Below are 22139 nucleotides of genomic sequence, written 5' to 3' on the forward strand. Positions count from 1 at the left end.
GCCATCAAAGCACTTCAGGTACCTCAGATGGAGAAAAACGTGTCAAAGAAAGAAAGAAGTTGCAAAGTGGGGTTGAAAACAGATTTCCCTTATGAACTTCAGCAGAAATTCACAGTAAAGAGTGAAGGCACATTTTAAATGCAGCGTCTTTGCAGGCAGGTATTTATCACTTGTGTATTTGGAAACACTACAGGCTTAATTCAACAATAAATCTTTTTACTTTGCATTAAACAGCCGTGGGACAATCCAAGAGAAAGTGCTTGGAGCAGGGACCGGCACCTGCATTCCCCCTCACCAAGGGAGTGTCAGCACTCAGCTCCAGAGTCCCATTTCCTCTCCCTGGATGAGTGACCTTTCAAATCTCCTCTGCAGAGCACACCGCCTTCCTCAGGCAGGCAGAGCACAGAGTCAGCTCCAACCAGAGCCTCTCATAGCAAATAATTCCTAAATAAAATAAAGGAAAATAAATTCAGGGATAAGTCTCTGCTTTCCTTCTTTATTTGCAGCTTCTCGTCCTTCTGTTTGCAACTTCCAGGGGGAAATAATTCCCAACAGAGCCTCCTTGCAAGTGAGGAGCCTCCTGTCTCACCAGTGCCCACATGTTTCGTGCAGCCCAGAGGGATGCAGAGCTCTCAGCTCCAGCCTGAGTTTTGCTCTGAGGTTGAACCTGAAGTTTGCAGATCCCATCCTGCTCCACAACCCTCAGGTCACAGAGCATTCCCTAAGCACTTCCCAGCTCCAGCTGGTTCCTTAAGGCACGTGGGGATGATTCTCCAGGCCCTGGGAATGCTCAGCCTGCCTGCCTGCCCCTCACCTGAGCCGCTGGGTTGGCTGTCCTTGCATCCTGGCCTTGCTAAGCCAAGCCCCAGCACCTCTGCTGGGAACTGGGCCAGTCCAGTCAGGAGCTCCTGCGTTCCAGAGGGTGAAGTGCAGGAAAGCACAGACAGTGAGCCTTCACTTTATAACACCCCAAACCCCCTGCTCCCACTCAGAGATGAGGATTTGCAGTCCTGTGCTCAAGGTTATGGACAGGAATTAATGGGAATGATGGGAACATCCATCAGGAATCCCAGCTTCCAGCACCAGCCAGGCTCCACATCGCATCCCATGCAGCAGGACAGGCAGGAAGGGGAGAGGCAGAGGGTTCAAAGCTTTTCCTCTCCTTTCTCTCTCAAAAGCTGCAGAACTCAGCAAGGCAGGGCCAGCACTCACACAGTTACTGCTGTTCTCCTGCCAGCTGGAAGGAGACACAACTTTTCATGGGTCAGAACTCTTAAGCAACGCTCCAGTTTCCAGCTCGCCTCTCCTGAGATGCACAAACCCCTCCAACTCGCCGTGGACATCATTTCCTTTTCGTGTTTCTCCATTTTCAAATTATCGAGCAATACAGATGCTTTTAACAGCCATTTCCACAGGCTTGATTGACTCCCCAGTTTCTGAAGAGATTTCCTAATAACCCAAGCTTATCTAAATCCTGTATTGTTGGTGTTTTTAACTCGCAGGAGTTAAGCAATTGATTAAAGAGGAAACAACTGTTGGGTGTCTGATATGGAAAGAGCTTCCACATCTCAGAGCATGGAGGGGGGTCCACACCAAGAAAGAAGTGAGCTGCAGGGTTTTGTGGGCTCCTGTCCGTTTGCTGGGACTCTGCTCCCATCCCTTTCTGTCCTTTTCATTTCTTTATTTCCCCATTTATGAAGCCTGTGCATGAGGAGTTCATAGGTTCATTCTCTACATTTGTACAGAAGCATTTCTGTGTTCAATCACAAAATCATTTCGATTGAAAATGATCAATTTCCAAGATCATCCAGTCCAACCCTTAACCCAGCACTGCTGAGCTCACCACTAAACCGTGCCCTCAAGGTGCCACATCCACATCTTTTAAGTAAAAAAGGCCAATTTATTGCTTACAACCATTTCTGCCATGCCCTAGATGCTGTTCTTATTGCTCTTGCACAGCGCCTGTAGCCCTGCTGTGAGAGACACTCTGCAAACACAGAATTAAATCCAGACTGGGAGGTTTTGGAGTAGCCTCAGCTCCACTTTCTGTTCTGTCTGCCCTCTTGGCTGCCTCCAGGTGTTCAGAGGAAGCTGTGCCAAGAGAAAAGCAGGAAACTCTGGGATTTTGGTGCCTGGATGTGGCCTTTGGTCCAACCACAGGGAAGACCGAGATGACGACAGCACATTTAAAGTGTCATTGGCTTAGGAACAGTCAGTAAAATGCTACTTCTGACCCATTTTTCCTCAGCCTCACCAGCCATCAAAGCCAAATCACTTCTCCACCGCATCCTTTTTTCTTATTGACAAAGAGATTAGAGATTTAACCCAACTTCTTTCCCTTAATCTCACACTCACGTGTAGCTGGAGAATTAGAGGGAGGTTTAGTGCCAGTATTATCCTAACAGATCTCAGCCTAACTTCCAGGCACCCCATAAATGAAAGGAACCAGGAATCTTTTCTGCTGCAGAGACATTTAGACAGCTGACACTCGCACATCCTCAGGAACGTACAATCATCCTCACTTCAGGCAGTGATGCTTTTCAGGCAATAAACCATGATTGGCCCTGTTCTCCACCTGCAACAGTAATTTAATCCACTTCACTCAATTTAGCAACGGGCTTCTTAAAAGAAGAGCTGGAAACCCAGGTAATTAATTAGAAGAGGGTTTGAACTTGTGCTGGAGAAGGAAAGGAATCCTAAGTGCTTACATAATATCATCCAAAATTTCAAGTTCCTAAACTACACACAATGGTGGGGAAAAGAATTTTGATATAAAAATATTCCAGGCCAGCAAATATTCAATGGAGACACAAAGCACGGACAAACCTGGAAGCAGCTGATGAGATGAAACATTCCAAAGACTCCACAGAGAGATGGTTACTCCCATAATATTAACTCAGCCATATTTTTATACTTTTATATCTGATTTTAATTTCCTGACAATTAATACACCAAGATTTGAACGCCACAGGGCAGAGAGGAATGGGAAGCACTGGAGAAATAACTCAGGGTTGTTTCAAAGTTGTGGGAACAATGCTGACTCCCAGTGAAATCCCTTTTCCTTCATCAAAAGCTGGCATTTCCCTGAAATTTTAGGGGAACTCCAAGAACTTTGCTCAGTTGTGATGACTGAAGCGTGGAAATTGCAAGGCAAGCTGCACGTTCACCCCAAATGAATGATATCCCAGCATGGGAGATGTGGATGACTTTCACAGGGAGTTCTGGGGATTGTCCAGCATCAACACATCCTGGAAAACCAGAATATAATGGGTAACACCTCCCTGCCACCTCGGGCTAAGCCCTGAAAGCTGAAGCAGCAGAGTTCTTATCTCCAGCAGGTCCATCCCTGCTCCCCCATCACACATTGCCCCCTCTCTGCCCTCACCCCAAACTCTGGCCATGCCTGGAGCTGAAGTTGGGAGAAAAAAAATCCAACTTGACTTGCAAATGGGTGTTTGGGAAGGAAATGGGTTACCCCTGAGTTATAGCAGGTGACAGGGTGCCAGAACTCATGAGTTCTGCAAAGTCAAGGCAGCTGAGGAGGAGAAAACAGGATGTTAACCCCCACAAAATGCTGCCACCCTGGAATTTGGATTAATGCCTGCATATTTTGGGATACTTTTGCACCCAGTTTTACACAAGGTGGGAATCTGAGTGCACCACAGAACTGGTCTTGCAGGGTAAAGCCAAAGCCAGGGCTCAGCACAGGAGCAAAGAAACCACTCTGGGACACAGGGACCCGACACAGGGACACTGGAGTGGCACTGGGCCCGGCCAAGGTGGCAGAAAATCTGAACTAATGAGCGCCCCTGCACCAAAGCTGCTCCCACACGCAGCCATTCACTGCTCTGCACCCTTTAGTAACCCCATTATCCACGTTTTCCCATTGTCTGGAGCTGCAGTCGCTCTGTTTTGGGGACAATGGAAGCCAGGCTGCACTCTGGTACCTTTCTCGACATTCTAACAGGCACCCCTTTCTCTTTCTCGAGAGAGAAAGGGCAAAACAAAGTTGAAAAAATAATTTTCTTTTTTTAAATGCCCCTCGGCTTCTGCCCCTGAGCTCTGATCTGAATGATCTGCCAGAGAAAAGAACTAAATACAAATATATACATTAAGCTTTTACTTCCCACTTAATTAACTAATATTTCCATAAACACATACACCTCTCTTCCCAAACTCCTGTAAGTCAGCACATTTTCCTTTCACTGCAGACTGCCGCAGCTCCTTTTTCCCCCCTCCCCGCTTCAAACTTTATTATAAAGCCCCAAAAGTTCACATAATGTCTGGCTATTGTTTCCCTAAAGAGGAATTCTCCTCCCCGCCTCCTTCTTTCTCTGTATCTCTGAGGCACCACATGGCACAATAAGAGCCCTTTCATGTTCAAGACTCAGAGTCGTTGCTGTGGTAACTCACCCAGCCTCACCGAGTATCCAAATAAATAGTGAAAATTAAAAAATCAGAGCCCCAGCGGGGCTGGCTGCAATCTTATCTCTGCCGCGATGGCTTCAAGGGACATTAAGAAGCCAAATAATAACCTTTTGCCCAGATTAGTCACCTAAAAGTGGCGATTATTGGAGACAGAAGGACATTTGTGCTGTTCCTACAAGTATTTGGAGCACAAAGACGGGGAAGACGCAATGCAGAGCACCAGTAGCCAGTGGCATCAAAATGCTGCTGTGGAGTTTTTAACCACTTGCAGACAGATTTCTCTCCCCCTCCTTTTGCTCCTCAACAGCTTCGGGCTCGACACTCCCGGGGAAGCTTTTGAAGGATTTTATCTCACGGGCAACGAGCAGCACAAAGTGTCATTAATTGCTACCTCGCAGGAAATGCTGCTACAAAGAGAAACCCGTGCTTTCCCTCGGAAAAAAAAAAAAAAAAAAAAAAAAAAAAAAAGGGATTTTTTTCTTCTTCTTCTTTCTTTCCCCTCCCTCTACGTGCCGAGACAAGCCACCGCTTGAGGCCCCCAAGTATCTGCTATTATCAGTTAAGTCACGTCTAGTGCCAGGCAAAAGGTCATTTCAGGTCATTCCGGAGATGAAAGGAAGGGGTAATGTATGTGAGAATGCCTGAACTGGCAAGCGAAGAGAAAAAAGGGCGAGGGGGTGAGGGAGAAAAAAAGGGAGGAAGGAAAAAGGATGCGAGACGAGGAAGAGAGGGATAGAAAGAGGGAGGGAGAAGATGAGAGGATGATATCAGGCTGAAAAGGAATGTCCTTATTGCCAGGAAACAAATAAAAGCCCGGAGCGCAGCACCTCTGCTGACACACTGTGAACTTGATTCCTCATCAAATAAAAAGGCTGCCACGTTTTCCGGGGTCATCTTTTTAATTCATTCCTTCAATTAGGGTTTTCTGGTTGGTTTTTCTTTTTTTTTTTTTTTTTTAACCTTAACTGCTGAGAAAGGCAAATGCTTAAGGGAGACGGGACTATCCATTGTCTGAGGTGTCTGCTTCAGCTTCCTTTGTCTGGGAATTAGAAGAGAGAGGTAGAGGCTGCTTGCCTTTTTTTTTTTTTTTAATGCATTAAAAAAAAAATCAATTTTGCATTTAGCGGTGAAAAATAAAATACCACGATGCTGGAGAGCAGACAGCCCAGCCTTTCTCCATTTGCCTTTTCTCACTTTTCCCCCTTTCCCTCCTCAACCCCCCCCTTTTCCATAAGGTAGTAGTCGGATAAAATTTTCAGCGGAGCCCATCAGTCATTCCTGAACCCATTCCAAGGCTCCCCCTCCGCCCCGGCTCCTCGCATCCACCTCCCCCTGCTCCCAGCTCCGGCTGGACTTGTCTAACAAATCATTTTTGTAGGACGAGCTCCCGGCTCTCCCCGAGCCTGCACACACGAGCCCAGGCACTGCCGGCAGAGCAGGGCAGGCAGAGCCGGAGCGGGGTTTTTGTGGTGGTGTTCCTTTATTTGTAAAAACATTCCCGTTCTGGGATCTCCTCCTCCTCCTCTTCTCTGCTCCCCCCCAGCCCCAAGCTGACCACACTGGCTTTGCCCGGAGCCTCAGTGGAGTGCTGGGAATGACATCACATGAAATTATCCTTTTATCAGCGCGCTGGGATCCCTTCTGTGCACAGCAGCCTCACCCAGCCCCATAAAAACATCTTCTTTGTGCTTTATCCCTCAGAATCTCTTTTTTCCTGGAAGGTGTTGCTGTTTCCCCTCTCCATCCCACCCTTCCCCATACGGTTTTAGTGCTTCCTAAGGTTGGGGAGAAGGGAAAACAACCTGGGGAAGGGAGCCCAGATCTCTTTGTTAGCAGCAGGGCGCTGTGTTTATGGGGCTGGGGAGGGTGGATGTTAAACTACCTGCAGATTTTGGGGGGGTGGTGCTGAGGGTCTGGGTGGGCACAGAATCCCAGAAGAGCTGAGGTCGGAAGGGACCTCTGGAGATGACAGAGTGACACAAAGCTGGACAAGGCTGTGCTGCCCCACACTGCCCTTTTAAACAGCACAAGCTCTTTAAAACCCCGAAATGGCCCTGGACACGCAGAACAACACCCAGGTGAAGCCTCTGGAAGCTGCTGATAATGGTGGCATTCCCACCCGAGGTCTATCCAGAGGGGTTTTCCTGGTTATTGTTCTGGCAGAAACTTGAACCAACAATTAAAATTCATTTCGAGGTTTTTCAGTCAGAGTCCTCTGAGAGCCCCAGTGACTCCATGGCTGGAGCTGTGCAAGACCAAGGTTTCAGTCCCATACCTAATTAATCGGGCTGAATTAGGTTCCCTCTCTCCTGCTGATGGTTCTACATTGCCAATAAATTACCCTGCGCATTTTTTTCCTTCAGTCATGCTAAGTTTCCAGCAGCCACACTCTTCTCCCCCATTTGTCACTTTTATTACAGCACTATCTTAGACGCAGAGTTGCAGGCACTTAATCAATCCTGCCGAGCTGTTGTGTCTCTTTGCAACTTGCTGCAGCTCTGGAGAAGATTCCTACAGGATTCAGGATCTCCACTAGGAAACCTTGGCATTCTTGCTTGTCTATTTATTTCCTGATGCTGGGAGTCAAAGCCATTTGCCTCCTCAGAGCTTGCTGCCAAACAAAAATCATTCCCTCTCTCAGCTCCTGAAATACGGGGCTAAAACAAACTCAAAAGTCCCTTCTTGACACAAAAGTCACTCCAAATCCAGAGATTTCCCCCTCCCCGATCCTGACATTTCTCCAGCTGTGACTCTCCAAAGGGTTAAAGGCATGGCATGTTTGTAGATGAAGAAGCTGCAGGTGTGACAGCACTAATTGGGTAACTGAGCAATAATGAAGGCAAGGATGGGGGAAAGGGGGGTTGGCAGCACTCTGAACAGCCCTGAATGCAAGATCCTGCGAAGGAAGATAAAACCACAGCGAAGTTTGGTGGCTTGACACCAAAGGCGTGTGATTCCTGCACCTGTGGGGCTGATTCCACACAGCTCTGGTTTGTCTGGCACATCTCCCTGGGACAGTAAATCCCCACATCCCCACCAGCCCCTTCTGACCAGCTTTGCTTTGGGCTGCCAGCCCAACCCAAGCTCAAGCTGAGAAGCGACCTGAATATCTGGGCTCTGATGAACACCACTTTAATAATTAAGTAAAAATGCAAGTTTTCAGCCAAAACACAGGAGAAAGAAAAGTTGGGCTCCCAAAGGAAAGAAAAGTAAATATTATTAATAACTAGAAGCAAAAATGCCAGCAGTGGAAGATAAAAATGTCCCCAGCTATGGTTCAGTCCAAGCTCTGGCTGTAGTAAGGTTGAGAACCACAACAAGAGCAATGTAGCTCAAAGAACAACGACCCCAGCAGCTCTTGGAGCTCCCAAAAAGCCATCCAGGGATGGGACAGCCCCAACTTCTTTGGGCAACCTGTGCCAGGGCCTCACCACACCCACAGTAAAGTCTGGGGTTTTTCCCCCCCATTATCCAACCTAAACCTCCTCACTTTCAGTTTAGAGCCATTCCCCCATTTCCTGTCACTCCTCATGTGAGACACCAACCCCTGAGAGGGGCTCTCCCAATGAAATCATGAGGGATTTTATTCCTCAGGTGAGTATTAAACAGAGCACCCCAGCCCTCCCACTGGATTTGTTTATTCCAGCTGCCAGGGGATGCACAGCAGAGACCCCTACGGCAGGGACAGCAAAGAACTCCCAGCAAAATTAAAAATGTAAATGTATTTCTTTCTGATCTTGGGTTCAGATTCCATCCCCCCACCCCACTTCCTGAAAATCAGTGTGGATAAGCCTCTGCCACCAGATTTCCAAGAGAGCTTCCTGTAACAGGACTGGAGGCATATGCCATCAGCACCTGAATATTACTTTGTTGTTAGGGACCAGCCATATGTTTCCTATTTGAAAAATTACTTTATATCACAGGAAGCCACTTTTTCTAGCAACAATAGCAGAGGTTCTTGTAACCAGTTCACCCATGGAGGGGGGAAAAATAATGCCAAAGCACCCCCCTGGAACAGCTTTCTCCAAGTCACAAGTGGAACCTGGGTTTTGAGGCTTCACATTCAACAAATCTTAGGTTGTGATTAATTTATTCAGTGAAACGGTGCTGTTGCAGCAGCAGCCAGGGGAAATTAAAAGACTTCAGGATATGAACAACATGTTGGAATAGTGTCAGCTTCCTCCGTCACTGAGCCTGGAACCAGAGCTCAGCTTTATATAGGGACAGAAAACATGGAATCTGACAGAATGTTTGGCGCTCTGAGAAGGAGACACCTCTCCACCATGAAAACTGAGACCCAGCCACTCAACACAGAATTTCCAAAATCACATTAGAGACAGTTCCTGACGCTACACACAACCATAACATGGAGAGTCTGCAATGGGAGGCAGATGGGAGCCTGCCAAAATCGCATTACGTTTTTTCATTTGAAAAGGAAACTTTCTTTCAAACAATATTATTTGCTCTGACAGCGATTTTCCTCCTGGAAAACATCCTGAGTACATTTCCATGTGATGGACCAGGCATCACCCCTGAGCCTGAGACAGGGAGAGGGACCAAAGAAGGATCAAACAGCACTGCAATCACAAGGCACCAGGATGTCTTATTGCTGGAACCTAAATCATTTGGGTTTTCAACTACAATATTTAGTATTTGATTTCTAGCATGAAAAAAAAAAAAAAAAAAATTTGTCTTCATCAGAAGCCCTTCTGGAAAAGCTCCACATCCCGTTCCTGCTTTGCCAGCTGGCCAAGCATCCAGAAACATGGCACTAAGCTTGTGGATATTTATTTCCCTTGGATATTGAGGTAGACATTTGATGTGTCTCTTGACAGAAACTGAGAGTGTACAAAGTTTTGAGGAAAAGCAACGACATTCAGGAAGGTTTTCCAGCCATGGAGGGGTCAGTATTTCAGTATTACCGAGGTATTCTGGTGGTGGCAGGGACATCTCCTTTCCAAGGAGGAAGATATCCAGCTCTGCCCTGGGAGAAGCAGCTTCGTTCCACTCCTGTCTCAGTTATAGCTGGGAGTTTTCAGTCGCCAAGGTCAGAAAATCCCCAGTCAGACACAGCAGAGCTCCAAAGCTGGTTCCTCCTGGAGTTTGGGTTGCCACAACACGTGCTTGAATTCCAGCTGAGATTCTCCTGATATTTTTGGGGGGAAATGGAAACACATGGCAACCCCTGCCTTGTTCCACATGTAAGAACTTTAGGTTTTATACCCCAATCTAAATTTCCTCCTGGGGAGTAAAGTACTGCTCATGTAAAACTCCAGCACATGCAGCCTAGCCCAGGTTTACCTCACTGTAGTTCATAGTGTCCCACTCAAATTCCCACAAATTCAGAGTCAGGCTCAAGAAAAGCTCAGGCAAAGCTCTGAGGGAAAGGTTTCCTCAAGATAATTCGATGTTTCCAGCCCTAACGAAACCGCACAACTCGCAAATGTGCGAAAATCAGCAAACGCTTAAGGTTAAAAAAAAATTTAAATAAATTATTATCACTTTTTTTGCCAAGTAGATATTTTGGACAAAGGCTCTGGTTGGCTGTGGAGTGGTTCAAAGTGCCATCTGCATGGCAGACAGTAATGGGATGTGATGGGAGCGCAGACACAACACGGCCGCGGCGGCTCTGCCTCACCCCCACCATTGTCTCGGAGCCTCTGGGAGCTCTGCCTGCATCTGGCAGAAAAGTTGATCAACTTGGGGTAGCTAATCAGGCTGCTGCAATTTCCGGCCCTTTCTTTCCCAGATTCCTCAGATCAAAGTTCAAGTCCCAGAATTATTATTCCCCGAATGCTTAATGAGCTCCAACCGAGGGACACCAAAGGCAGAGCTCAAACATTGACCGTGCACTTCATTGAGTTTGGCCAATGCGCCTAAAAACAAGAGGGTGGGATCCATGGCATGCAAAATCACAATATACAGATTTGTATTTTAATCCAATTAAGATTCCTGCGAGGGAACGGGGACGGCAAAGGGCTCCGGTGGCTTTGTACAGAGACCTTTGCTTTTCCTCGTGGCTTTCCCCCGTATGAAAATTTTGCAAAGGTGGAATCGGCCCTGTCGTCAATCATTTCTAAAGAGCTCTCTTTTGGGAGAAAAGCAGAGCCCCACAAGCACAAAAGCTTCCTTGAAGACTAAAGTTCAGGACGTTGAAATGCAAAAGTCAGATTTTGCCAGGAGGCACGATTTCTGAAGCCAGATGATTCCACCTCAGATTAACTTATTGAAGATCTTTGCATGCAGAAACATTTCTTTGTTCTGGCAAACCCTCCCCGAGTTTTCTATTCACAAATCCTGACCCTTAGGAAAGCCAGCCAAGATTCTTTAGCGTTATCAGGTCAGAATGTTCAGGGCCCAATTATTTTAATAGTTACAAAAAAAAGAAAAAAAAAAAAAAAGAAAGAACCTGACAATGGTTCAGAACACCAGTGAGAATAGAATTATAGAATTCAGGGACTTAACAAGTCACTCACTCTAACATCTGGCATGTTCTTTGGAGAAGACTAAACACATGGAGAGTCTTGCTGCAAAAAGTCAATGGAAAGGAATGATAATTGCTCATTAGAATGCCTCCTCCACAGGTTATTTTTAACTTCCCCTACTCTTTCTAATCACAGTGCACGCATCAGATGCTCCTGAAAAGGGTCAGTGCATAGGTTTCTCCTCTGCAAAAACACCCTGGGAACAAAGCCCTTTAACCAAGCTGAGGATTCACAGGCTGCACCCAAGGCACCTGTTCTGGGTTCATTCCACGAGCAGGGGCCCAAGCAAAGTAGTCCCAAAGCCCCTCAGGCAGCCAAAGGCAGAGACACGGAGTGGGAAAATGGAGAGCTTTGTTTTGGTCTGGGGTGCAGACAATGGTGCTCCCTCGGCTTTAAGAGCAGGAGCAATCCCAGGTGCCCAAATGCAAAGATGTGAGGCACGGAGAGCAGGAGAGGCCCAACATCAGGAGCTCGGTGCCAGCAGAGCAGAAGCCACTAAGTGTCAGAGGAAGCAGAACAGGTCTTTATCTTCTTTTGGAGGAGGAAAGATTCTGGCTGGATTTTCCCAGTGTGTTTCACGTGATGTTTCCAAGCCTGCAAAGACAGCCCAGCCCTGCCCAAATGAGTGCGGCTCTTTTGGCTGAGCCCATCACCACAGCACTGGGGCCTTTGTGAGGGACACAAAAACCATTTCCATGGGTCACCCCACTTCCTCTCGGCCTGGCTACATGAAACTCTTGGGTTTGGTTTTTTTTTCTTTTGTTTTTAATGGGGGGTTCAGCAGAGCATTTGGAAAAAGGGGGAGATTCTTTGTGGTGTAACATCAAAGACTGCACACAAGGAATCCTGTTCTGAAGCCTCTCACCAGGAAAAGCCAAACGAATTAAAAGCTCACATCAGACACTCCGAAGACAGCAAAGACAACGGATCCAGAGGCACAAGGAAAGCTTAAAGCCAACAGTTTATGGCCAAGACTGGGAAGGCTGTGTCCTTATTTAAGGCTTTTTAAAACAGCAAAAAGCTGTTTGAAGAGGAACTGAAGGACATGCTCATAATGGGCTGTAATTTGTTTGTTTATCTGTCTGTTTTTAATGAAGGAACCGCAGAGCCTACTGGAGAATATTCGAGTTTCACTTCTGTCACTGGCCCAGCCATTCTCTAAAAGCGCTGCCACCACATCAAACGGCTGCCAGAGCTCCCTAGGAATGGGCCCAGCCAGAGCCCTGAGGGAAGAGAGCGGCTGGACACAGCCCTTGGAATCTCCTGGAATGCAAATCCCCTTTCAGCAGCCAGCCCCGACAGCAGCCGAGCGAGCATCCCTCACGCCTCCTGCTCCAACCTGCCCCCGGACCACCCTGGAAGGAGGAATCGCAGGAGGAGGGATTGGGATCAGGCATGGAAAGGCTTTTCAAGCCTTGATAAGTGGAGCGAAGCTGCCGGCGAGCCGCCCACCTGCGCCGGGATCCGCAGGGATGCCGGACACGGGATGAGGAGCTCCAGCTCCTCCAACCAAACAGCTGCAAGGGGCCAGCTGGGCCGAAAGCAGGGCCAGCACGTGGAGGGAAAAGCCTGCAGCTCCCATGTCCAGCCCATCCCCAAGCCATCGAGCGTCTGCTCCCAGCTCCCCAAGGCGTGACATCCCCTCCGCGCTCCTTCCGCCGCTTTCCTGCCCCACCTGCGACCCATCCCCGCTGCTTCCAGCACCGGGCTCTGCCGAGCACAGCGTGGCAAACTCCCCACAAGTGCCCGAGAGGAATTAGCCTCCCTCCTGGGTCAAGTTTTCCTCCAAGGCCACGCTGACTTTTCGCTGCCATTTCCACAGTGCAACACTGACCTCCTGTGGCTGCGGCTCCTCGGCCCTGCCCCACAGCAGCTCTTCCCCTCTCCCACACACCCGATCCATGTTTACATCGTTCTGGGGTGGGGGGAAAAAAGGAAAAAAAAAAAAAAAAAAAAAAGCCTGAAAAACTCGCCCTGTGCACGTCTACTTGTGTTCTCATCCGTGTGTCCACCGGCAGAAAGGGGAGGAAGGGAAACGCGCCTTGGCTCCGCTCCTGGCATCAATCCCGAAAGAAAACCCAACTTTTAGGGCATCAAACGATTCCTGGCAGTGGGACAGAGAGGTGCATTCCTACAGAACGAGCCTGGTGCTGTGCACAGCTCTTGTGGAATTGCTACGAACAGGTGGATTTCACCCCAAATTCAGTGGCAGTGGGGAAGGAATCTCTGTTCTTTCTCACAGCTGCCTAAATCGAAGCAGAAATGGGATCTTGCCTGTGTTGGGAGTGGATCTTGGAAGAGTGAGGATGTACAGGCGTCCCCATAGACACCACCCTGAGCAGCAGAGGGGGAAGGCAACCCGGTCAGGTTTTTGTGGCTGTCACAGCTACCAGGTGTTGAAAGAACTTCCACGGGGTGTTTTCCCTTCCTGCAAGCTGATGCTCTTACACCAGAGGCAATACACAAATCCCTTCTGGGAGACAAAGGTAGATTGTCCAGGAGAAATCCTGCTGGCCTGTCCTGCAGCTTGGATCCCAGGAATGAGCTAGGAATCCCACAAAAAAAACCCAAGGAATCCCACAAAAAAACCCCAAGGAATCCCACAAAAAAAACCCCCAAGGAATCCCACAAAAAAAACCCCAAGGAATCCCACAAAAAAAAAAACCCAAGGAATCCCACAAAAAAAAAAACCCAAGGAATCCCACAAAAAAAACCCCAAGGAATCCCACAAAAAAAACCCCAAGGAATCCCACAAAAAAAACCCCAAGGAATCCCACAAAAAAAACCCCAAGGAATCCCACAAAAAAAACCCCAAGGAATCCCACAGCACGTTCAAGTGGTTCTAAAAGGTCACCATGGTAAACACTTTCAAAATCTAACTCCTACTCAAAAAAAAAAAAGTCCAAGACACGTGCCTCAAATCTCCAAAATCCTGCGATGAAGAGGGCTTTAGGATCACCTCACAGGAGGAAACAGACAGCAGATCCCAACGGGAATTTCTCCATTCAGGACTATGATAAACCTGGATACAGCACAAGCAGCTCAGCCACGCTCTCAGGGACCTTCTGGGATGCTCAGCAAATTCTCAGCTCCAGGAGCCCCAGTTTGACCCTCCACACGATCTCCAGATATCACCAGCCACCCGCTGGTGCCTCCCTAGTTCAAGATATTTCAGGATTCTCTTTAAAATAGCCCAGAATTAGAAGATTTTTTTACCCTGAGCAGCAGCAACACTCCCTGATGGACAAACAGGAACTCAGCAGGGACCACGCAGAGGGGAGTTTTTACCTGTTGGGTGGCTCTAGGGGACCCCAAAACCTCTCAAAGTCCCGCAGATATGGCTTGGGAGGTGCTCAGAGGGGACATGCAGACAGCAGCTGGGGCTTGCCATGGGGAAAGGAGAGTTTCTCTGTCGTGCCAGCAGGCAGCAAGAGCGAACCAAGCCCTGCTGCCCTTGCCAGAAGCTGTTCATCAGCTGGGTTCTGTCCCTGCACAGAACAGGGGCTCCTGCTGAGCTGAGGGTTCTGAACCTGCGTTTCCACTCCCAGCTGCCCCCGTCCTGCCCCTCGTTTGGAACGCGGGGTTGTAAATGATGCATAACCCTTCTGGGCCTTCTGCCGGGGCACAGGAACTCTCCCACGCCAGGGGAATTAAAATCTAGGTTAAACACACTTGTCACTCCAGTAAGTTCCTTAAAGCAGATGTAAAAGACTTTTTTTTTTTTTTTTTTTGGTCACTTCTCATTAGATTTTCTTGACAAGACCCCCTGCAAAGGCTGGAGGTGTGAGGTCCCAGCTCAAGCACAGCAGAGAGGGGCTTGTGGTGGCCCACCAGGACAGACTCCTCCATGTGTCTCACAGGCTCCTTCTCCCACAGCTTTCAGCCATTTGTGTGTTTATTTTCCAGAGGTTATCAGGGAAAAGCTATGAAAGTCACGTAAGAGGTTAATCTGGCAGGACACCTGAGTGCACACACTCATTACTCTGAATGCCTGATCCTTAACTGAGCAGGCTGGGGCTCCAGCAGCTCCAAGGAAAGCTGGATGGGATGTTGGGATATGCAGCATCCAAAGTACAAAAGGCCAGGTTACCCCCCCAGGGCATCTCCTCTGACAGCTCCACAGAATCCCAGGATGGTTTGGGTTGGAAGGGACCTTAAAGCTCATCTCATTCCACTCCTTCCACTATCCCAGGGTGCTCCAGCCTGGCCTTGGACAGCTCCAGGGATCCAGGGGCAGCCACAGCTTCTCTGGGCACCCTGTGCCAGGGCCTCCCCACCCTCCCAGGGAACAATTTCTTCCTAAAACCTAACCCAAATTCCAGTTTGAACCCATTCCCCCCTGTCTTGTGACATTTCCCGATGCAGAGTCCCTCACCACAAAAGGGACTGTGAGGTCTACTGCAAGGTCTCCACAAAACCTTCTCCTCTCCAGGTGAACAACCCCAACTCTCCCATCCTTATCAACCTCATGGCCTCCTCTGGACTTGCTCCAACACTTCCATGTCCTTCTTTCACTGGGGGCACCAGGCCTGGACCCAGAACTCCAGAAGGGGCCTCGGGAGCAGAGGGGGAGATTTTTTATCCATGTTATTTACAGAAGTGGAAGCACTCAGAGCATTTTTCCCTGCTCTCAGCACACGGTACACACGTCCCTGCTCCCCAGCAGAGTGCGAGCGTGCAGTGACTGAGGCACTGGCAGAAGAAATGTACAGCTAGAGGAGAAGAAAAGCAGCGAGACACGCCGTGACATGTTATCATTAGGGAGTCATAATTCCCTTCCCGCAGTCATACAACAGCTGTCAGTAACATCTCCAACACAGACCATGTGTTAGAACACCATAGCAAATGCCTTTTCAGGCAAGAGAAAGAGAGGGCATGTTAAGTGGGTGAGTAGCAGGGAGAATATTTTGACAGGCTGAATGCATTAACCTCCCCGTGCAACGCCCACAACCTTTGCTAGAACGTGGCTTGGGAGACACCTTCCCCAGCTGGGTGAGGGGTGAGGGACCAGCAGCACCCCCAGAGCCACCAGCTGTCCAAATCTGGCCAGGCAAGGGACACCCGCTCACCCACCGTCACCTCTGGGCTCCAGATCTCTCCAGCTCCACCCTCCCAGATGAGCATTGGTGGATTCAGGAGGGCCAGGGTGGATGCTGGACGTGGTGTGGGCGCCCTGTCTTGTGGGGAATGATGGCACAGGTTGTGCTTGCACGTGGGAATTATCCTCCTGCCTTGCCTGCAGGAGCAGGGAAGGCATTCAGGCATTTTTGACCTTCTGTCCATGACTTTTTACCAAGCCAGGGTCCCTCCAGTGATGTCATTTCAAACCAGAAGTAATTCAGACCCCTCATGGCTTCTCCCTCAACCTTTAACTTCTGAGGAGGCTCCACACCACCCTCTTCACCAGGAATCCACCTTCCCTTGGTGACAGGGTGCCAGCCAACACATTTTGAGGACAAATTTTCCTCCCATGGATGAAGTCCTCAAGGGTTACTGTAATTCAGGCACCTTGAGTGTTTGCCATCACTAGTTTATCTAAGGCAGCCTGATTATTGAAGCTTCCAGTGCAGCTTTTCCACGAGCAGGGGCTCTCGTTACGAGGCAGGCTGCAACAACTCATCAATCTTGGGCAAAAGATAATTAATCAGCACCCAGAGCCATTTTTGCAAATATAAAGCCTGGTTGAAACAAACCAAAATAAGAGGGGGGAGCAGGGGGAACCATGACAGAGCTGTTGGCACTTACCAACTCCTCTTGATTAAACTTATTTTCACCTCCAGGTGCATACACAGGATGAGTTTTGTTAATTAAACCTGCCAGTCACCTCATTATGCATTCAATTAAAAAAAGCCTGATGCCTTGATTTCATGCAGCTGGCAGGCTGTGCTGTTAGAGTGCCCAAGTTCTGATGGGGAGGGCAGCAGAGATGCTCCAAAATACGGCCAACTGCAAGATTTGCTAATTGGAAACCCTCTTGGCTTTTTATCTTTTTTTTTTTTTTAAATATTTCTGGGGGTCTAACGGCTGGGTTGTTTATCAGGCAGGCTGGGTGCAGTGGAGGTGGAGGCAGAGAGTGGAAGAGCGTGTTCAGCTCATTTGGAAACCCATAAAAGATGCTGGGAATATTCATGACAGGCTCTGGCAAGGTTAAGGGATGAGGAGAGTGGCACCTAGATGCCATGGTGATGAATGCTGTGTGAATAGATTAGACAGAGGCCCTGAAGCTTCTGGAAAATGGTGGGGTTTTAATTTAGATGAAAGATAGCCTTTATTCTTAAGGCATCACGCTGGGAAGAGCTGGATGCAGGTCCTGGCTCTGCTACAAACTCCTTGCACGGCCTTGAACAAATCCCAGGGCACCATTCTTTAAAGGTATCTGCAGTTCCATCATCAAGTGGCAACCCTGAGCCACCTCTGTGGCCCTCCTCCATCCTCCAGCAGCTGCAGGCTGTCCCTTCTGCCCAGCTCTTCATCTCCAGCCCCCCCAGAGCAGACAGTGTCTGTGTTGTACCCTGTGAGGGGCCCTGGTACCCTGCACCTGGGCTGACAGCACCAAACCTGGAACATTTGTGACAAAAGGCTCTGTGGCTCCACGCTGCAGCTCTGCAGTTGCCTCACTCTGACATTTCTGAGTCTGCTCCAGGCTGGCAGCAGCTCTGAGAAGTGACCTACAGCAGAGGTGACCCATCTGTCGTGCTCTGAGGCAGGGAATTTCTTTTTTTTTTTTTTTTTTTCCCTGCTGTTTCTGTTGTTTTCTGCAAGTTTCCACTGAGCTGCTTGGGCAGATGAGAGAGATTCTCTCCCAGCACTCTGCTAACGTGCTAATCACAGCTCTCCACCTCACATCACCCTCCAGCCCTTGTGAAAACCTGGGAATCAATGCCTGTGCCAGCCATGGGAGACCTCTGGACACTGGCAACAGCACTGATTTCCTCCTCTCCTTTCCATTTTTTGGAGCAGTGCTTGATGATTGTGACTTTTCCCACCTTTGCTGCAGCTCTCCAGTGGGTAACTGGATATTTTGTGCCTGATGAGGAGTGAAGCAGATATTCTAAATTCCTCCTGAGTCCTAGAGCTGACTGGAAGTGTGAGGAACTGAACTTTGACCAAGGAGCTCCCTCGAGTGTTGTATGTTTGATCAGAGCATGAAATGGGAAGGGTGTTGTTATTATTATTGTAACCTTCTTTGCTATCTGCTTTCAGGCCCCCTGCAAGCTCCACGAGGATGTCTAAGGACAAAATACACTCCAAACCCTTGGAAAATCCCAACAGATCTCTCAAATGACCTGAATCCCACTGTCCACCAATATAACAGAGCTGGTCCCAATCCAGAATGCCTGTTCCTAAATGCAGATCTGCAGTGCAGCCTCTCTTCCCTGGTGGATTTATTTATTTTCCTGTTAGCAGCTGGGTCCCTATCACAGCAAGGCCAGCTGGGGTTGGCAGGAGCCACAGCAGCTGGGCTGAATTTCTTATTACAACTTTCACTGAGAAACACTTTGCCAGAACAACAAAAAAAAGATGTGAAGGATGTTGGGTCAGATATTCCCTGTAGGAACAAACCACAGGGTGGAGCATGGAGCCATCCAGCCAAATTCCCTTGGGATTGAGGCTGGGTTGGAAGGGGTTTGGAGCAACCTGGGATAGTGGAAGGTGACTCTGCCCCAGGCAGGGGAGTGGAACTGGATGAACTTTAAGGCTCCTTCCAAACCAAACCATTCTTTAAAAAAATGCCATGTTTAGGCTCAGATCTGTTTTCTGAGCCAGGCTTAAACCGGAGCCTTTCACATCCCAGGTGAGAACTTGCCCCCCCTGAGCCAGCAGCTGCTCTGCTCAAGGAATCTCATTTCCCTGTGAAAGTTCCCTGAAAAAAATCACAGCTTGGACTCAACATCTGGATGGAAGAAAGTGATAAAAACCACAGGCTTCTCTAAGCAACCTGTCATTCTTGACTTGCAGCCAGGAATACTCATCACCAGGAAGAGCTCATCACCTTTTCCAACAGAGGATGGTTTGCAATTGCAGCCACAGGTTATTAACACATCCCACCACACACGGACCAGCAGCTACTGCTCAAAAATCTTAAGACACAACAAAATTTCCCTTCCTATCTCAAACTTCCAGCACAGGAGAATAACTGGGTTTGCATGGAAGGAATGGGATATGTACAGAGAGATCCTCCAGTGCTCTGTTTTCCCAGCCCTTGGCTCCAGGGATTTCCTCAGAGGTCACACCAGGTGAAAAGGGAACTTGCCACCTCAGAGGAAATCCAAAGAGAATAGGAAATAAAAAATAACAGATGTTCCAAGAGAAGCTGGAGAGCCTTTTTCCATCCTGCCACTGTAATTGCTGCTGTCCTCTCTTCACATTCATTTGCAAGGAAAAAACAGAAAATTAGGGGTCTACAGCATCCCTGAGAAAGGTTTTCAAGGCTGTTCCTCGGCCCCTTGTGAAACACAATTCTCTGTGCTCAGCTCTCAGCTGATGCTGCTCTCCACCCCAGGGCCTGCAAAGCTGGGCAAGTTTGGTTTTGAGCACCCATCCCCTTCTACCCCATGCCCTCACCTAGAAAATCCTGGCCTTTCCCAAGCTGCTCCTTTTGTCATAAGTGTGCCCTACTCGTTTCTCCCAACAATTAATGCTTGAGCTGTTTCTGAGTGAGAGCCGCCTCTCCCTCTGCATTTCCCACACACGATTATTGCCCAAACAGCCAGAAGGCAAAACAGAAATCAGGGACTGCGAGCTGCCTTGGGTAAACTCAATGCTGGGACTAAAATACAACAAACTCCAGGCTCAATACGTTGTGCACCCACTAGATGGGGCAAAAAAGCCGTTTTCTGATTAAAAAAAGCTCTCCAGGTGCTCCTTTCACTACTTTCACCTGGTCCTGGGGAGGGAAAAGGTCCCTTTGAGATGTGTAAGAATTACAGAGAAGCATCTACTGATGTTCCAAAGAGAAACTGGAGGTTCCCGACACCCTGGGATGGTCCTTTCTCAGAAACTTCCTAGAAAACACCTGGAGGGTGAAGTTCAGGTCTCAGGGAGGGCTTGCAGGCTGAAATCCCATTACCAATTGCTCTGTAATTCCAAACCCCACCATCCCAGAGCAGTTCAGTGCCCAAAAACCAAGTATTTACAGGGATAATCATTCCATATCTCTCCTCCAAGCAATCCTTGCAAAAACTGTTCCCACTAGACCCCAGCCTACACATAACAAAACAATCATTTGCCATAACCACAGACTCCTCTCCACACCCAGAATTCCCAGCTGATAAATGAAATTTTCCTACCTCCAAAGGCTTCTTTTCTTCTTTAAGGCTTTATGAGACCACAGCACAAAAAAAACCAGGATAAAACTTGGTGAAGCTCCATAAAAAATAAGCCAAAACCTCAGTCTAAGGCACTGGGAACTTCCACTCCCTGAAGCCAGGGAGATCTGATGCACCCCAAGAGGGGCTGAGCTCCTGCAGCTCTTTATTTAGCACAGCTTTGCTGGGTGCCTGATTTCACCTGGTGCTTGTTACACTCAACACTTGTGCAAAACCTGGCACAGAAATTAAGGTGTTCATTCCCAAACCTCTTGAAAATGCACAGAAAACCTGACTTAGCACAAAAAATTGAGTCACCTCACCGTCATCCTGAACAACTGGCAGCTGCTCCTGGCCAGGATAATGTTTTACCAGGGATAATTTAAAGGCAGGGAACAGGAATCTCCACTGAGGAACAGCCTGGATGCTGCCTCCCACCTGAGCCAGAGCGTGGATGAACGAAACCAGTTCATTCCCTTTGCCCTGGGTTTCTTATTTCCACACTGAAAGCTCTCCTGCCTTTCCAAGGATGGAAAAATCATCCCTAACAAGCTCCAACACTTCCTCCACCACTCCCAGAGCACCTTGGACTCCTCCAAGGAATGAGAGGATCCCATCCCAGCCAAACCTTAATGCAGCCCCATAAAAGGCCTCACATCATGTCTGTAAACCTCATCTTCAGCCACACTCCTGACCTGCAGATCCTGGACCTCCATTCATTTTTTTTTCCCCTCCTCCTTGTTTTGTCATAAATAATCACCAGGCTTTCAAGGAGGAGGGCAAATGGAAACAAGACATTTGAGGGCTGCATTAAAACCAAGTGCCCTCATCCCTCTTCTCCCTGACCTGCTGGGAAGTTCTTCCTGCTCCAAATCAATAGCTGGGAGCAGTGGGGTGGACACTGAGGAGCACTGGGTTTGTGTGGGGAAAACAGGAAGAAATTCCTTATTTAAACACCCACGGAGAACTTTTGCCAAGCAGCAACTGCATCTCACCCCAGAGATGGATAAATTTCAGCAGAGCAGCTCCCAGGCTCGTGGAGACACGGGAGGAAAACATTCCCATACAATATTCAGTGTGAGAAACCCCTTTCAGCTGAGCTGAGGGGATGAAGCTGATCCCAGCCCTGCCTTCCTTATGGTGTCACATCCAGAGCTGAGGCATCTGTCTGTAAGGGTTTCTGGTCTTAAGCACCCCATCTGCCATAAAACCACGGGTTTGGGTTGGTTGGAGGTTTGGGATTTGCCAAAGCACCCAAATATTTTGCAGAATGAAGTGAAATTGTAGGTCCCTGCTTTGAAATACCTCTCAGAGACCTTAACTTCCAGTGAAAAAAAGCTTAGGAATGGCAAAACCAGGGGAAAAGCCACTTTTAGTCACACTGGGATTAGGTAGCTTCAACCTCCTTCTTTATCCCAGTGAGAGACAACGAACTGGAGTCACTGTGCTTCTGTTTTCATGATTTTTCTACTGCTCCATGCTTTTTCTTATGGAAAGAGTTAGAAACGAGGGCTGGAACACAACAGCAGATGGGAAAACTCATCAAAACTAAAAAAAAATCATGGTATACAACCATACTTCAGGTTTAATAGCTCTGGGACAGACCCTGATTTTGGCACTGGTTTAAACCCCATGGACTGGAGGGGGAAAGGACAGGCAGGACTTCTCCCTTTTGGGAGAAATCTGTTCTTTTTGTTCATCAAAAAGTGAAAATGTCACCATCCCAGAGCAACTCCTCTTCTTGTGGCCTCAGCCACGTGGTTGCCAAGCTGGGCAGAATTATCTCACTGTGCTACTCAGTGCACAAAACCGGGGGAAACTGAAAAATGGCCTGAGGAATTATTGAATTATCCCAGAAAATCTTAGGGAAGGGGAGAATCGCAGAAAGGCAAATTAAAGCTGGATTTGGGGGGACACT

General features: G+C 48.3%; 1 protein-coding gene across 18 annotated transcripts in view; it reads right to left on the minus strand.

The window, feature by feature from the left end:
* The window catches only part of LOC138098406 (uncharacterized), a 167649-nt gene extending 147292 nt beyond the window's left edge, over positions 1–20357 (minus strand). For 17 of the 18 annotated variants that reach the window (XM_068994959.1, XM_068994958.1, XM_068994963.1 and 14 more), the window contains exon 1: positions 20204–20357. The gene's annotated coding sequence lies outside the window, so the exon portion shown is untranslated. Of the gene's footprint in view, positions 1–8499; positions 9575–20203 lie in introns of those variants that run through there. The other variant, XR_011146617.1, reaches the window with a different exon arrangement.
* Positions 20358–22139: the final 1782 nt, after the last annotated feature.

Source organism: Aphelocoma coerulescens, chromosome 24 (assembly GCF_041296385.1).
Source record: "Aphelocoma coerulescens isolate FSJ_1873_10779 chromosome 24, UR_Acoe_1.0, whole genome shotgun sequence".
Lineage (NCBI taxonomy): Eukaryota > Metazoa > Chordata > Aves > Passeriformes > Corvidae > Aphelocoma > Aphelocoma coerulescens.